The sequence below is a fragment of the Peromyscus californicus genome, unplaced genomic scaffold (assembly GCF_007827085.1).
Source record: "Peromyscus californicus insignis strain IS unplaced genomic scaffold, ASM782708v3 Scaffold_22__1_contigs__length_63687245, whole genome shotgun sequence".
Taxonomy (NCBI): Eukaryota; Metazoa; Chordata; class Mammalia; order Rodentia; family Cricetidae; genus Peromyscus; species Peromyscus californicus.
Window position 1 is genome coordinate 10,316,480 of NW_026294525.1, and position 17,839 is coordinate 10,334,318.

General features: G+C 46.8%; 1 protein-coding gene across 5 annotated transcripts in view; it reads right to left on the reverse strand.

Moving 5' to 3' along the window:
- Positions 1-17,839, reverse strand: part of LOC128118345 (palmitoyltransferase ZDHHC14) — a 453,489-nt gene that overhangs the window by 300,201 nt on the left and 135,449 nt on the right. The window lies entirely within an intron of this gene.

The following is a 17,839-nucleotide window of genomic DNA, read 5'->3' on the forward strand; positions in this document are numbered from 1 at the left end:
GTAATTTGTTCTCTATGGGGAGAGGGCAGGGATGCAGGAAGTCCCCTCATGGAAGCAGCCAGTGTGGAGCCTCACATTTCACTCTGGTGTTCTCAAGTTCACTCCTACCAGGCTCGAAGTACCCCAGACGACACAAGTAGTCGGCACTGGGGAATCCTGGGAGTCTACTGAGTGTTTTAACTCAACACTGACAAGTGCAATTCCATACCCTTTCTCGGAGTCTTTGAACTCATGAGGGTGATCCGAAAATACCACAGACGACACATTAATGCCTTCACCACCACTTAGTTTTCAATTAACTGAGTCTCCCAGGGCCATTGCTTCTGCTAAATTTGCATATCATTTCCTTATGCGAGTTTTCTCTTCAGTCAATACGTCTGAGAGCTTTCTAGTTTGTTTTGTTAAAAAAAAAATCATTCACTGAAAATTTCATATATGTATCTAACGAAATATGTGAATCTTACCCATTTCTTTTCCCCCTCCAATTCCCTTCATGTCCCTCCCCCGCCCCACAAGTCCAATTAGTGTTGGCATTTGTGGGGATGGGGCCCCCCACAGGGGCATAGGCAGCCTGCCGAGGTCACAGCCCCAAGGAGCTATCAACTGCTAACAGGACAGAAGGAATCCTAGGCCTGCTGAGCTGAAATTATGACGGGGTTAATTTTTAAATGGGGGTGAAGGCAAAGGGAAGAATAACAAACGTTCATTCTAGGGGAATGATGGGAACAACTTTATGGGGCGCATCGTGGAGAAGAGGTTTCGGCCGAATCTTTAACTAGAGTTCATGGAGAGGGACCCGGGCAATGCAGCAAGGCCCAGCCATCCTGACGGAATGTTTGGGAGAGGATGCCACCTTGACAGGTACAGTGAGTCCAATGATTGCTGCCTTCCTCCTTGGTCCACTCGGAGGAGACGCTGGAGAAGTCACTGGGAACCACAGAATGAGACCGTGGAGGAGAAAAAAGGAGGAAGCCTGTCCTCCTGCTAAGTCCCTGTGAATCCTGGGCGTGTGCCGCTCCATGGTGAGGTTGCTTCCAATGGGCTGTAGAAGGAACCACGTCCACCAGAGCTACTGGGTTCTGGGGATGGTCTTTTGCACTTTCAGAGACAACTGCCCCAGAGGATGCCACTGTGGCTGCCACAAAGCCATTGCTTCTAGTTGTAAGTACTTGCAATAAATAAATAAATAAATAAATAAATAAATAAATAAATAAATAAATAAAAAATGGTTAAAAAAAAACCCAAAAAAACCAAAACCAAACCAGAGGTCCACCATACAGACCAGAGACAAAGACAATACTGTTTAGAGCTATGGAAATAGAGGTTTTAAATGCTTTGGTAGTACCTCCATGTTCAGTGGTGAAATCTTGTGTTTATTCTAGACAGTTTGGGAAAACTTTTTCCATGGAAGTTTTCCACCTCTTTTGGGTTCTGACTTCGCCTCTTCCGTCAGCAGAAAGTGTGCTTTCCATGGCACGGAAGGATGAACTTTCATGGCATCTAACTATAACCCCAAGTTATGAGTAAATGTTACTTGAAAAGAAGAATTCTTGAATGAGATATTCAGGTGAGAATCTAGAAAGTATCAACTGTTCCTGTTCTCCAAACCAGCTAAGAACTCAGCCCTTCCTTCTGAGTAGACACAGGAGAGCCAGGGAGTGATTAGAGACAGAAGGACCTTCAAGTGTGGGAGGAAGCAGGGGGCTGAGGCCGGCAGCCCTTGGCTGATGGTAACCTGATTCTGGGTTCTCTGGTTTCTGGTGGTGAGATTTCAGCTGAGGCCTCAGTGGCTTGTAACAATGAGAGGAGAGGCTGAGCCCTATTTTAGGCAAGGGTTAAGAGCCAGAGGCTATGCATTTCATGCTACATTGTAAGAAACTCCATAGGTCCTAACCCTCAAGGCATTATGAATTACTGTTCTCCAGAAAAGAGGTCTGTAATCACATATCTACAAAAATCCACGTCTGAGGTTATGGCTAAATATGTTCCCTCCAAATTCCTCAATGCTTCCACTCATCATTAGGAACCCTCACTCTTTAACTATTTACTTGGGACTAGTATATGGCCGTGATGGCTAATCTCTCTCTCTCTCTCTCTCTCTCTCTCTCTCTCTCTCTCTCTCTCTGTCCTGGGACTCACTCTGTAGACCAGGCTGGCCTCAAACTCACAGAGATCCGCCTGCCTCTGCCTCCCAAGTGCTGGGATTAAAGGCGTGCGTGTGCAGCCACCACCTAATCTCAATTGTCAATTTGATGTGCTGTAGAATCACTTGGGAGATGAGCTTTGAGCATTCCTATGGTGGAGGATTATCTTCACTGGGTTAACTGAGGTAGGAAGACCCACCCACTGTGATCGGCTTTCCCTGTGCCGAGATGCTGGACTATGTAGAGAGCAGTCAGTGAGCTGAGCACAGGCGCGCATTCCTCTCTTCTTCCCAATGGATGCAACGGGACCAGCTGCTCCAGGCTCCTCCTGCTGCCTGACCTCTCTCCCGATGAACTCTACCTGAGTGCTGAGCCAAAATAAGCCCTTCCTGAAGCTGATTTTGCCAGGTCTTTGATCACAGTAACAGGAAAGTAACTGAGACAATGGCCGGCAAGTAAAAGTTAGTAATTGCCCAATTGGAGGGCTCCAGGATGTCCCTGCTGCAACAGTCAACATTGTGGCCATCAATTCCACCCTTCTGGCTTGATAGTCCCTGAGGCTGGAAGGAAGCTAGGGCCATCTTAAGACTAATGTGAACATTGGGGCAGATAGAGAAGCTTCTCCTCACCCATGAGCTAAAAACTGGGCCAGACTCAAGTGATTCCTATGTGACAGAATTACAGCTCAAGGCACCATGGGAAGATTCTCGAAGAAGCGTCCTATTCTGTCCTCAGTCTTACCTAAAGTCTGAAGAATCAAGAAAGGTAGATATTTAAGAACCACAGTCACTGTCATACCATAAGTCAGAGGGTGGGTCCAAAGAGAAAGCTGGAAATACCCATGGTATTATGGGATGGCCTTGGCCACTGGAATGAGACCAACTGGCTTCCTACCCTAACTCTGGAGCTCAATGTGTAAACTTGCAGAGGTGGTATTCTTGCCATGGGCCAGATCAGGATAATGTAATCACAGCCCATTCTGAGTCCTCTTTAGTGCTGGTCATACCAGAACTAAGAACTGATGAGTTTGGCCATCAGGAAGACCCTAGCAAAGCCCTGGGGACATGCTAGATACTCCACAAATAGACTTCCTTCCTCTTGGGGAGTCAGTCTTAGACCTGGATGGGCTCTTGATAATTTCCCATAATTGCTATGATCTCTTGTTTGCATTAGTCAGTTGGATTCCCCATAGTTTAAAGTCAACACTTATGTAGGTTCCACGTTTGTTTCACGGGGTTGGGAAGAAGCTTCAAAGTTGAGGAGAATAAGGAAGAAAGGGATTGGCATCTACTAGAAGAGTAAGCTAAGTTCAGGGAAGTTTGTGTGAGAGAGCAGTGTAGAGGGGTGGATGGGAAGCAGTCTGAACCATGTAGAGGACTCCAGAAGAGTCCTTTGCTCCCTCTTGGCCACCTACCGGGAGTGGGTCTGGAGGGAGTGCTACTCCCAGGCCTCCTGATGCCTGTGATCCATTTTAAATGAAGAATACTGGGAAAGTCATGACAGGGTATCTTAGCTTTGTGTTACTGTGACAGACGGCCTGAGAAGAGGCAATGCTTTTTCAGAAGTGTCTTGCTAGGTGTCACTGGCCCTGGACTACCAATCCTCCTGCCTCAGCCTCCCGAGTGTTGGAACTGTGCCTGTCTGAGCTAAGGTAGTTCATTAAGGGAAGAACCATTTACTCATGATGAGAAAGTTCAAGACCAAAGGGTGCGTCTGGTGAGAGGTTTCTTGGAACACTGTGCCCCAGGAGGGAGGAAGGAAGGAGCAAAAGACAGAAAGAGGGAGGGAGAGAGTATCAAACTCACAGCCTCCAGCCCTTCTGTAATGGCCACTAACCTGTACAAGTCTAACCCACCCCGTGAGGCCTCACCTCCCAATGCTGCTACACTGGGGACAGTTTACAACAGATGCTACCTGGGGGTTGGGGTGCACTCAGACCATAGCCCAGGCCCTGGTAGGCAGTCTATCAGATGGCTCAGTGGTTTCCGCTATCTGCTTTTCAAAGTCACCTTGAGTGAGGGTGACCCTGGTGATTTGTTTCTAAAAACCTCGATGATGATGACAGGGTGTCCCTTGGAAGGGACGGTAACTTAATTGACTGAAACTTCCATCTTATACACTTTCTTTCACCCTTTTGGCTTTTTAAGGGAAGTCAGCTGTCACGACATGAGCTGCCTCATGCAGAAGCTCATGTGACAGGGATTGCAAGAGTGGCTTCTTACCAAGAGCCTCGTGAGTGAGTTTACAAGTAGATCCTTCCCTTGACTGCCTCGATGGCGGCAGCTTAGCCATATTGGACTGCAGGCCTATGGGAGACCCCGATTCAGAGGATAGGGCTTTCTGACACAGAAATGATAAGAAGTATGTTTTTCAAGCCACTAGGTTCCAGGATCATTTGTTACCCAGCAAGTCCTGACTTACATACATAGCTCTATCAGATACAAACTAAGGGAAATGGAACAGTCTTCTTGTAGTGGGAATGGGGTCACAGGGAATTGAAAGAATAGGGAACATCCTTTCCATTTGTCATTTTATCTGGCCAGCCAAGGAGTATGCAGAGCTGGTTCTGCATGTAGGGGGAACTTTGCCCATAATTATTTTGGGCTCTGCCACTGATTAACTGAAGCCTGAGCTACAGCCGTTTAAATGGCTAGCTGTGTTTACGGCAATGGGGAGATTTTTTTTTTTTTTTTTAAAAACAGGAACAATGACCAGGATGATCTGACTTTTCCATACATGCAAACACAGATACCTGAGGAAGGACTATGTGGAGGGAAGACATGTTTATCAAGGCATGGTGGGGATGCAAACCCAGGGGCTTTGCAAAGGGCTGCCTATTAAAGATCTGCCAACAAAACCGAGAATCTAAGCCGAGTTACTAAAGTGGGAACCACAAGAAAACCTTTCTGACATCCTCAAGCATCTCTTAGGATTCCTCCTTGCCACCTGCACTTGGCGGGAATCCAGCACTGGATTCTCCCAGCCATCGGATGCTGCTCGTGTCTCCCAGGAAAACGTCCCCATCTTTTCTACCAGATAGTAAGAGATAAGCCTCAACCAGGGAGCTCATCCTTTTAAATGCGTTTTAGGATACTCTTTTGGCGATCTGACCCTGCCAACTTTTATGTGCCAGTGGTTTGATACCCCAAGTAGCACAAAGGGAGAAAAAAAAAGGTGGATACCTCTGCAGTGGGGTTCACACAGCAGCTGGAGAGGCATGTCTGAGGTCTCCCCCACCCCCAAGCTCCCCTGGAATCCTTAAGATGATATGCAAAAGGAACATGGATGAATGGAGAAAGCCCATTTTGGAATTCACAGCACATTTCTATACACCACAAAACAGAGCAGGCAAATGGTACCCAGAGGGCAGGAAAAGGCCTTGGTACCAAGGAAGGAAATGGAATAGTAAACCAAAATAGCATGTGTTGATTCGCACTGACAAGCACTCCCCAGGCAACAGAGTGTGACAGGTTCCCCTGCTCTTGTGGGATGGGAGGGTCCTGAGAACGGAGCTGCTGTCCTGGAAGGCTGGCCAGCCATAAGGGTCAGGAGAAAGACTTGGAAGAGGAAAAAGGGACAAGAAGGAAGTAGACTTGTAAGGAACATGTAAGGGAAGTAGACTTTTAAAGCCATAGACAATTGCTTCTAAATTACTTTCTAAATTATAATCTATTATAAAAAATGGTTTGTTTGGGTAAGCCTCTTGAGGCTAGAGAAGGCACAATTTCTTTGAAATTCATGCCATCAAAAATTAAACTGCTCAGGGAGAAAATGAAGGAGAAAGAACCGGGGTAGACTGGATCCAAACACATTTGTATGCATGTATGAATATTAAATAAAAAATTACAAAATAAACAAAAATTAAATGGTATTTCCTTTCTTAAGCCTGCATTTACTATATTGGTCATTCTCTCTCTGTCTCTCTCTCTCTCTTTCTCTCGCCTGGTTTGGATTAGTTTTCGTTACAGCATCTTAATATGTAGCCCAGGTTAACTTCCCACATAAGATCCTTTCCTCCTTAATCTCCCAAGGGCCGGGATTACAGGCACACACAATTACACAATCACGCATAGCTATTAGTTACTTCGGTGCCACCGCAAAAGTGAGATGTGGGGAAAGCCAATAAAAACTGTAAGCAAGATTATATGTCCCCAACACTTAATAAAAGAGCTGCTATGAAACCAGAGACAGGGCGTCAGATCCATTACTGTTTGTGAGCTGACGAATTTCTCAGTCGAGATAATGAAATGGAATCACTGAACAACTTGTCAAATGGATGTAAATGCACGTATAGAGGGCTGGTCTACATGCCGCACACTAATGCACTGAGATTTGCAGGTTCCTGGTATGCCACTGGTTCGGTACATAGTGATTTTAGGCTAATTTGGATGATGCAATCATGCCAAACGTTTCCCTTTATTTCACGGCTTTGTTTTTCACGACAAGCTGATCTATGACTCCAGACACTTGATCTGTTCCCTCTAGGAAACATAGCTGCTCTTTGAGTCCCCTGAGGAAAAGCATGGCTGGAGACCAAGTTCAACCAGAGACCAGCAGAGTAGCCTTCCTTCCCTCCTCACTTCTGAGTTTCACATTTCTGGGACCCCCCCCCCCCAGCAAGTCTGAGACCTCAGGCTTAATGTTTGTGTCCCACCCAATGCACCTGTGTGAATGCACTGGCAGGAGCGGTCTCTGCAGGTGTGAACCTAGCTAATGACCTCATCAGAGAGTCTCCAAAGAGCTGGCTCCTCCTCCCACCATGGGAGGACACAGCGGGAAGATACCATCTCTGAAATGGACAGACACCAGACAAGCTGTGCTCCTCCACCTTGGTCTCGGCAGACTGTGAGATCGAAGTGTCTGTTGCTTCCAAGCTACCTGTATGATGTTGTTTAGTTGCAGGAGCCCAGATGGGCTAAATCAGAAACCCCCTGCTCTGAAGCCAAAGTTCAGCGAAACTGTCAGCATCCCTCAGTCAGGGCTGCTTCTGGAATTTTCTGAGTCTGTAGTACACCGGCAGTTTTGTGCTGGGTGACTGTAACTTCAAACTGAGTTGTAATGCCTGATTCCAAATCACAAAACAAGAAGGAGACCCACTCACTGTGTGGACTCTTGGCTCTGCCTCCCTGGCTCCCTGCTCCTTGCTCCAACTGTCGTGTTTTGTGTGTGTGTGTGTGTGTGTGTGTGTGTGTGTGTGTGTGTGTTGCCTCCCCTCCACCATGTACTGTTCTGGTGGAAGCTCCACCTCAGCCCCTTACACTCTGGCATCAATATACCCAAAAAGTCTGGAATGTTCTGGTGGAAGATCCACCTCAACTCCCCTCCCCCATATCTTTCCCCAACCTGCCCCCTCAAAGCCCGCCAAACACGGCTCCTCCCCCAGAGATGCTCAAGACCACTCTCATAGGGTATTTAAACCGCATCCCAGAAAACAGACATGTGGTTTTCCAGTCTCTCGTCCCAGTCTCCTCTCTGGAGGGCTGGAGAATCATCCAGGAATGCTTTACCCATTAAACCGGGGCGTTTTCTAATTTGGTCTAATTTGGATTGCTGCATTGGCAGAGTTTATCGGGGTGCAAAAAACCTTTCATGTACCTCAGTGTTGACACAGACAACTCTTTGTGCATGTCATCTGTTTCCCCAAGTCACTTACAGGACACAGGGACTGTTTGTGTGGATTTGAATTTGTGTGGATTTCAAAGTATTGGCAAGTAAAATTACTAATAGTTTCATTTTATGTGCCAATGTTCAACTCTGTCTAGATTGAAAAAAAACCTATCAAGAATCATATAACTCAAAGATGGCAAAAAGCGAATGATCACATCCATGGCACTGCTGTCCCTCCCCCATAAACACCAGTGTTCAGCAACACGGTCACAGCCATCCTTTGACTCAGCAACCAACACCCAACAACTTCCTTTCGAGCCTCAGAATACCCAGAAATTGTGTTGTTGCTTGAGTATTTACTGTCGTTTTGATTTAAAATCTTTTATGAATAAAGATGATTTATGGAAATGCTACTTATGTATTCCTTAAGAGGTGGGTGCTGAGCGAACACTGGGAACCACCCCAGAGATTTTACAACTTCAGAATGTTAGCGCTCATAAAACACTACCGTCACACGTATATTGTGACACATTTTCAAGACTTTGTGCAAACAAGCAAAAACATTCTTTCGGGATTTTAGATTTATAATTTTGAAGACTGCATTTACCTTTCCAGAACCTTGAAAAAAACTAGTTTGAAATTATTTAAATTTTAAATAATATGAAACTGTCAGACGTTATCTCTTGTACAAAGCATGACAGCCAGGCATTTCCTAATTAATACCTCCCAGTGGGACATATGCAGAGGTGGTAGGGAAGCAGGGCCTAGAAACATGAACAGCCAGAAGCCCACAGTAGCAGAATCATGAGGGATGACGGCTAAGCCTTCCTGCTGGTCCCCCTATGACCAGAGTTGGAAAGGAACCATCTCAGGGACACTGACCCAGATCAGAACATGGTGGGATGGGACCCAGTGCAGCCTGGAGGTTGATCCTGCACCACAACTATAATTGGGAATCATCCTTTGGTCCATAATGTCCTTCTCATCCCTTCTGGGCAGGAGTGCCACTTGCTCTAAGGAATCCTTCTTGAGGGGCATTCTCAGGCTCATGAGTACCAGCAGTGCATTGCTGTGGATATGGCTCTATATAAATAAAGCATTGATTGGCCAGTGACCAGGCAGGAAGTATAGGCGGGACAAGGAGAGAGGAGAATTGAGGAAGGAGGAAGAAAAAGAGGGACCGGCTGGAGCCACCGCCAAGACAAGGAAGATGTAAAGTACCAGTAAGCCACGAGCCACGTGGCAAAATAAAGATTAATAGAAATGGGCTGAATGTAAGAGTGAGAGCTAGACAATGATAGGCCTGAGCTAATGGCCAAGCAGTTTAAATAATGTAAGAGTCTGTGTTTATTTTATAAGTGGGCTCTGGGACTGGCGGGACTTGGTGGTGGGAGCTGGAGGAAAATTCTCCAGCTACAGTGCATCACAAGCCTCACTCACTTTCTCTGCTTTATCATAACTGGTAGTTTTCTTGTTTTTCAGAATCCTTTGGGCCAAGGAACAGGTGGTTGGCTGTAGCTAGAGTTTTCCTGCCTGGCCCACAGGACAAATCTCTCTCACCTGCCAGTCCCACAGCTGCTCAGACCCGACCAAGTAAACACAGAGACTTATATTGCTTACAAACTGTATGGCCGTGGCAGGCTTCTTGCTAACTGTTCTTATATCTTAAACTAATCCATTTCTATAAATCTATACCTTGCCACGTGGCTCGTGGCTTACCGGCATCTTCGCATGCTGTTTGTCATCGTGGCGGCTGGCAGTGTCTCTTACTCAGCCTTCCACTTCCCAGCTTTATTCTCCTCCTTGTCCTGCCTATACTTCCTGCCTGGCCACGGGCCAATCAGTGATTTATTTATTGACCAATCAGCAACACACTTGACATACAGACCATCCCGCAGCAGTTGGCTGTTTGTCGTCGGGACGCAAGAAAGCAATAGACTCTCAGTGAGCCATTGGCTCAGTTTGTATGGTAAGGGAAGCTAGTTGAACCCTCTCACAGGGAAACACAGAAGGTCTCCCAGGTCCCCTCTGCTGGTCGTTGGGTTATTGATAGTCCTGAACCTTCAGTGGATCCATTTAAATTTGTTATGTAGTAGTTTCCTCCAAGATAACATTTTCTATCCAGTAGGGCATTTCCTGGAGGCTCAGAAAATAAACAACTCAGTGGCTTCAGGAAGTCCCTGAAACTGACCTGATAGATACACTGAAGCCCCTCTTTCCTCAAGAGTATATGACCAGTGAGGACTGCTGAGAGATGCTCTCAAGCAAGCCCCACTGCCAGGAACAGGCTCAGCACCAGCTGAGCTGCCTGGAGGAGGCAGAGACTAACTGAATTGCCTGCAAAAGACTCCATTTGAGCTACCTGTAAGTTGTGCAGTGAGCTCCAGAGTTCCAGCTGTTGTGAACAGTCAAGCATGATGGGGTGGGCTTTAGTGATGGAGCTGTCTGAGTGAGTCAAATCTGCTTCTGCAAATAACCCCTCACTCATGTTCCTGTAAACAACCACAATAAAGCTCTTTGGTTAATCAAGCTGGAATCTAATTTGATCTGTCATTGATTCCCTATCTGAGGTGAGCAGACTATCTCCTCGGGAGTAGTATAAAACAACAAAGTTGCTTCCAAAATCCGTGCAAAAGTATGGATATTTCTAGAACCACAAAGGACCTCACTTCTTCCATGAGTTCAATTCTTTAGACAACTATGAAGAAGTTGCTCTCCACGTACTTACTGACCCTAAGAGAAGCATCTATTCCGCTATGCTATGACCTCCTGAAACCGGTGTGTATTAAAACCAGAAATGATTCCTGCAGTCAGTTGCTTCATAGCAAAAATAAACAAAATAATAAAAATAAGTATCAAACTTGGTCCGGCACCTTTTTAGTTTTTATATCAGGCTTTGAAAACTGCAGTGTGAAAGACAGAACTTGAACCTACGAGGACAGCAGAATCTCCACCGCTCCCTGCATTTCTGGGATCTACAGCTCAAAAGAAATATCCACAGGAGTGAGGCAGAGTCATGTCACTGGGATCCACAAAAGCAGCCGTGCCTGATACATGGGTACAGAACAAGTCAGGAGTGACCTGAGCCCCTCTGTTCTCACAGTCACACACAAGATCTCCCCTCTCTGGCTTCATGAGCTTGCGGCTACTCTCTTGTTCTGTGTCCCCTTGTAAAGGGTGGATCTTAAAATCATGTGTCTGTGCTTTTGACAAGAATGTGCCCGGAACTAACCAGGGAAACATCACCAAATCCAATACAAGAGGGAGAGGACCCATAAAAGCCAGGCAGCTCTGTCCTAATGCTCAGGGACCAGGATGGAAAGGCAGAGGTGGGATCTGGGTAAGGAAGAGTGACCTGGGTTGTGAAGAAGGTTGGACAGGTGTTTCAGAAAGAGGTGGTGAGCAGAGATCATGGGTGGAATCTGAGAACAGGTTTTCAGAGCTGGACCAGCTGCTGGGCTGGTTTTGATGTGGCTGAAAAACAAGAGCAGACTCTCCAGAACACAAGATGGTGCTTAATTCCTTTTATGTCGTCTATAAATTGCAACTCACTCTTATGAGCTTTGCTTGCCTTTCATTATACACTGTTTATTTAAACACACACACACACACACACACACACACACACATACACACAGGTACACACACGCACACGGAGCATACATGTATATATCCTTGTCCCATTCAGCAACAATGTATCATCTCAGGTTGTTGCATAACACAACCCCCGGGAACCTATGATTCCAGATAGCTTAGAGGCCACACACATGGCCCTTCTGAGACCTTGTCCCTTGCTGGCATCAGAAGGCCTGTCCAAGACCACTTCCTTAAATCCTTTAAATGTAACAACTAGTAGCAAAGGCATCTGTGGCTTGAGGAAGGTCTTTTGGGAGCCAGCTCTTCAACACTGAAACACAACTATCCTCAGGGCTTTTGGGCAGACAAAACTGCCAGCAAGCAGTGGCAGGTGGGTGGTCTTTGTTCCACCAGGCCTCCCAGGAAGAGAGCAGAGCCGCAAACTCTAGGAGAGTAAACAAAGCTGCGAGCAGCTTGCTGTGTGGGAAGGAGCCAGGGAGCAGGGTCACCACCCGCTTCTGCCAGCTTGTGCAATCAGGCAGGCCCTTGAGTGCTCACACTCACATAGGCACACAGGCCCGTGCACACACATGCATCCGAGCAAACGGATGCATGTCTGTCTTCGCAGGGAGTCACAACCCTGCTCCCTTTCCAGCACAAGCTGTGGTGGACGCTTGGAGGTTTGATCAAACAAACAAAAAATCAAACAGGTGGTGACGTCTACAGCCAGAGCAACACAGGCAGTACCTATCCTCTTTGGGTGACAGCAGCATCTTACAGATACAGAAGGAAAACCAAAAGCCTGCAGCTTCTGAACGTGACAGGTACTGAGATGACAGGCGGCAGGTAAAGTGGGGTGGTGCTGCCCCGCCCACTCTCTGAACAAGGTCTATGCCGGGCAGATGACTGACTTCTGGGATCTGGAGAATTGCTTCCAGTGCCCCCCATGGAAGCTTTGAGATTCATACTATGACTTGGGTGATCCTGCAGAGCGGTTGGCTCTCTGGAGAGCCTCTGTACCCCATCACATTGTCTAAAAACAACCACAGTAACTCCCCATTTTAGGGGAGCACCTGGTCTCTCCCAGCATCCCTGAGGAAGGGACAATGAGGCAGAACTCAGGTAGCAGGGACCCTGAGTAGTGCACAGTTTGACCTAAGGGTGTTGACACGGGCACAACCTTGGTCTAAAATAACCCCTGCACAGAACTTGGTACTGGGATTTCTACCTCCCCCCGCACCCCCTCCCCCTGCACCCCCTTCCTCCACCACTTCCACACCATGTTGCTAGAGATGAAATACAAACAAAGCAAAATGAAAAAACGCTGACTTCAGCCCTACCGAGGCATTGCCGTGGCTTAGCGTCCACGTTGTACAGATGGGAAGAGCCGACAGGAGCAGGGTCACCTGGACGATAACATCAGCACCTGCAGCGGCCTTGATACTTATTAACTTGTGCTCTCCAGTATGCCTAGTGACTAGCATACCTTCCAGAAGGCTGGAGGGGGCTCCCGCTCGCCACAGCCCTCCACTCCTCTCGCCTTTCTGTACTCCTCACTTGATTTCTCATCACCTTTGTGTGTGTTTGCACAATTGTTTTAACACCAGGGGACACAGGAATGGGCTCACGGCCAAGGTGCGCGGGTGGAGGTCAGGAGACAGCCTCAGGTGTTGGTCCTTGCCTTCCACCTTATTGGAAGCAGGGGCTTGTCCTTTGCCACTGTGTGCGGCAGGCTAGCCAGCTCACTAGCTTCTGGAGACGCTCCCGTTTCCCAGCACCTTACAGAAGCACCAAGATGATAGATCTGCACGACAGTGTCGGGTCATATGTGGATTCTAAGGATTCAAACTCTGGTCCCCATGCGTGCGTGGCAAACACTTTACCCATCGAGCAATCTCCCATCCCCCTTAATTTTCATTTTCCATTGCAACCTAGTATTTGGGGTTTCATTCGATCACTCAGTTAACAATGATGTATTATTTGCTACACACTGTAGAGACTCCCAGGATCTGTAATCTAGCAGAAAATTAGCCAGGGGGCACAAACGGCCTGACAACATGACACAGAGAGCATTTACCAGGGACATAAGGATCTGTAACCTGCCCATGAGGAAGACAAAAATGTGCCCAGAGCTTTGAGATAAAATTATGTTGGGAGAAGCAGCTCAGATTCAAGACACAGTTGATCCACATAGTGACAGTCACAAGATGTCCACAGGACAACTGTGCCTACAACCCCAACCTGAAAACAACACACGTGACCATGAACAGTAGACTATATTAACAAATGGTATGTTAATACACTGGACTATAGGGCCATGATGATGTAAACACACTGGTTGGTGGATGCGCGCGCGCACACACACACACACACACACACACACACACACACACATCCTACAAATATAATGAGCAAGACCATGACGCTGGAGCTGGAGAGATGGCCCCGTAATTAAGAGGACAGTCTGTTTTTCCAGAGGACTTAAGTCTGGTTCCCAACACCCATGTCACACGGCACACAACCTCCTGTAACTCCAGCTCTGGGGGATCTGATGCTTTCAGCCTCCATAAGCACCCGCACTCATATGAATGAACCCACACACAGATTCACAGTATGCACATATGCATAAATCAAAAATCTCTTTTAAAAAAAGGCATTGTGGAGTTTCATTTAAAGTTCCCAAATAGGAAATATTCAACCTGTGAAGTCACAAGGCAGGACAGTGGTTGCCCGTGAGAGGGCACTGGGGTGCAGAGGAAACCTATGGGGGGCTAAGAAGGTTTTGTTCTTGTTCAGGGTGCTGGTGACACTAGTTCCACAAGTTAGTTAACTTTGTGCACATTTATCAAGCTGTGCCCTTATAGTCTGTATACTTCCATGTACATTAAACATCAACCAAATATTTTCTGAAATATAGCTACATGCCATTGGAGCTATCAGACAGACCCAGAAGTAGTGCTAGAGGTTGTCTGAGAACTGGGAACATAGACACTTGGCCTGCTCCCAATCCATCATGTGACATGAGGTCAGAGATGAGGACCGAAAGTGTCATTGTAATCACAGGAGCTGCGGTATCATTGGTGATACTGTGCTCTGCTCCAAAGCCAGCGAGAAAGAAAAAGGTTAGGAAGGGGGAGTTCTGCAGTGCTTATACCTGACTGCAGAGATATGCTCCGTTGCAGGATGCTTCTCAATGGTGGGGAGAACGCATCACTCAGGGGCTTCTCCCTTCCTGTATTTTCATTGCCCTTCACCAAGCAGCTTGCCAGCCACGAATTCAATTTTGTTATCAAAGGACATACTGTAGAGTTGAAAGAAGAAAAAACGAAAAACGAAACAAAGACTATCCAGGCCACTATAAAATAGCTACACTAAATAAATTGGCTTCCTTTGACACCTGAGACCCCTGTGGGGTACGTGAATGTGAATGCTGCCCAAAGCATTTGATAGAATCAAGTTTCAGCACTTCACACAGCTGTGGAGATGCCTCAGAGCACAGCTTCCCTGAGTGGCCGATCCCAGTACTCATACCCTTGAAATGGACTCCTAGGATCGTGGTGCCTAGCAGGGCTTACCCAAGGTAAAGGTCATTGAGGCTCAGGGGCTCAAAGAGCCAGATTATGGAGTCCAACCCTGCCACCAGGAGTTTCTTTGATCTATATGACATTTCATAGTCCATTGTCCCACCGTCCACAAATGAGCACGGCACTGAATCAGCTAAAGGACTAGCTTGCGGATCCTGGAACCCATTCTCTCCCACTAGTGAGCTCTGAATACTCCACCATCATGGCAGTCTTGGAGGATGTAGCTTGTCCCCTGGACAGAGCCTACCATCCCTGTCCTGGCAGCCACAGGGGGCATCCAGGTTTTGCTCTTGGAAAGAAAAGAAAAGTCAGTGTTCTGAATCTGAAGATGAAAATCCTTAAGACGAGGCAGGCTTGGTGAGCTGGGTCTTAAGGGAGGAAAGACAGCACTGGCCCAACACCCCCAAACTTGTCTGTCGTTGTTAAAATGCAAAGGACTTTGTTTAAAAAAGAATGTGAGAGCTCCGGAGTCCCTTAGACTGCTTACCTCCAGTATGTCACACCCCAGCCATCTCTCCCTTATACCCTTGTTGCGCAGGATGTTTGATCGCACTGTGAATCCTGAGACTGTGTTTACTTACTGGAAAAACCTGTTTCTAGTTGTGGTGTGGCTCAGCCCTAGTACACACCTTTAATCCAAGAGCTTTCTGCTTGAATACCATAAACAAGATTAAATAAAGTCAACCATAGGTCAAAAGGCAGAGCAAGCAACCAGTTGATAGAAAAAAAAACCATAGAGAGTAAGAGGGATTCAGGAGGACGGATAGAGAGACACACAGGAAGTAGAAGGGAGGGACATTCAGTTTGAGGAATTTTGTTTGATGTGGTGTAGGAGAAGTCTCTTTCTGGGATGACAACAGAGGAGGAAGTTCAGCCAGGTGCTTTCTCTGCCTCTCTGAGCTAGCAGATTTTCACCCCAGCATCTGGCTCCCAGGTCTTTACTGGTAAAATTGAACAATTGAGATTTAGTAAAAAACAACATAAATCTAGGGCTTTCACACTTGCTAGTAAAACTGAACCCATTTTGTGTCTACTGACATCAATTTTGTGAAGGCAGAATGACCAGTGAGGGTCATGGTAGCACAGTGGGAGTACCTGAGCCCAAGGTCTGAAGACCACCAATGGGGTGGTCACCTTTCTTTTCTGGGCCAGGATATGTTTATCCACAAAACAAAGAGCTGGAAGCATATGGCTTCTAAGTCTCTTTCGGTTCCACAGAGTGGGGTAAGGACCATGTCTTCAGAGGAGGCCTGTGTTCTGATGCCAGCATTAGTGTGTGACTCCCATGACATTAACTAGCCTCTTTGTACCCGGGAGCATTAGATATTTTTCCTGTTGCTGTGACAACATACAGGAGAAGGAGCTGCTTCAGGGAGGAAGGGCTTATTATGGCTTCTAGTTCAAGATAGAACAGTCCTTTATGGCAGGGAAAGCATGGCGGAGGAAATGGGAAGGTGCTAATTCCATTGTGTCTTCAGGAGGTAGAGAGTGGACAGGAAGTGCAGCCAGGCAGGAAAGCCTCAAGGCCCACCCACTTCCATCTGCAAGGCTGCTAAAGGTTCCACGACCGTCCCAAACAGTGTACCATTGAGGGACTAAGTGTTCAAACCCAAGGGCCTATGGGGACATTCCACACTCAAACTACAGCTCATGTCTCTTAATTTGCAAAAAGCAGTAAAAATCAGAGAATAATGCGCAATACCAAATACGTGATGATAAAATACTATTATCATATGAATGTCGGAAGTACACAGGCAGCATTTGGTGACAGGTCTGACACAGGGTAAATAATGATCAGGAAAGAGCCACGATGCATATTCCTGAGACCTGTTGGCGGTGACAGAATCCCAGATGGGGGACAGGTTGCAGCCAGGCAACCGGGGACTGAGCAGCAACGACTGTGGTAACAAGTGAAGTGTTAGGAATGGTTGACTGGCACTCAGCTCCCGAAGTGCTACTCTCAGTCCACACCCCTCATCCCATGTCTGGCAGATAAAGGCCACCTGGCAATCCTAGCAAGGTCTCCATCTGTCCCACAGACAGTCATGGCAGCTCCTGGAGTTTCAGTGTTCATTTTCGGAAGCTAACAGTGCTAAGGGAGTAGGTGAACCCACCGTGTGTCTCACCTCACGGAGCAGAGCAAGCTGGGGAAAGTGAGCCACCCAACAGACAGAGTCCAGGCACAGGAGTCTTCCCTGGGGTCCCTGCCTACAAAGCTTCCTTAAGCAACAGCATCAACTGCACCTCTCTTTGGAACCGTCATGCTATTAAATGAAGTCCCATAAACCTGTTTATTCTGGGGTGCTGGCACAACCAGATGCATACTTGTCTTGTTCCCTGTTCCCAAATACTGAGGATTTAATTTCATTTCTGTTGATTGGTTTGTTTTTAACTTTTTGCCATCAGTAATGCAGTGTTAACTGAACACGAAACAGAAGCATGTGTCAGGGAATGATAGAGACGTCTTAAGAATTTGGGCTGGAGATGTCGTTCAGCCAGTAGAGTGCTTGGCTGGAACGTATGAATCTCCAGGTTTGGTCCCTAACACCACATAGGTGTGGTGGTGCATATCATACACTGTAACATCAGCCCTCAAGAGGCAGGGTCAGGAGGATCAGAAGGTAAAAGTCAACACTGATGATGAACAAGTTTGGGGCCACCTTGTGATACTGGGGACCCTACCTCAAAACAGACAAACGAACTAAACTACGTAGTATATTTAATTGTAAATTCTGACATGTACACAAATTAGATATCAAACAATGAACACATTTTGACCTGCTCCAACAAATTCATTGAGTTAAAAAAAAAAAAAACAACACAATATATTATTGTTCTCCTTCCTAAAAGAAAGCGCCGTGTGTTTATGCGTACTGTGAGCCATGGATGAGGTCTGCACAGCACAGAATGTGGCTCCATCTTGGGAGG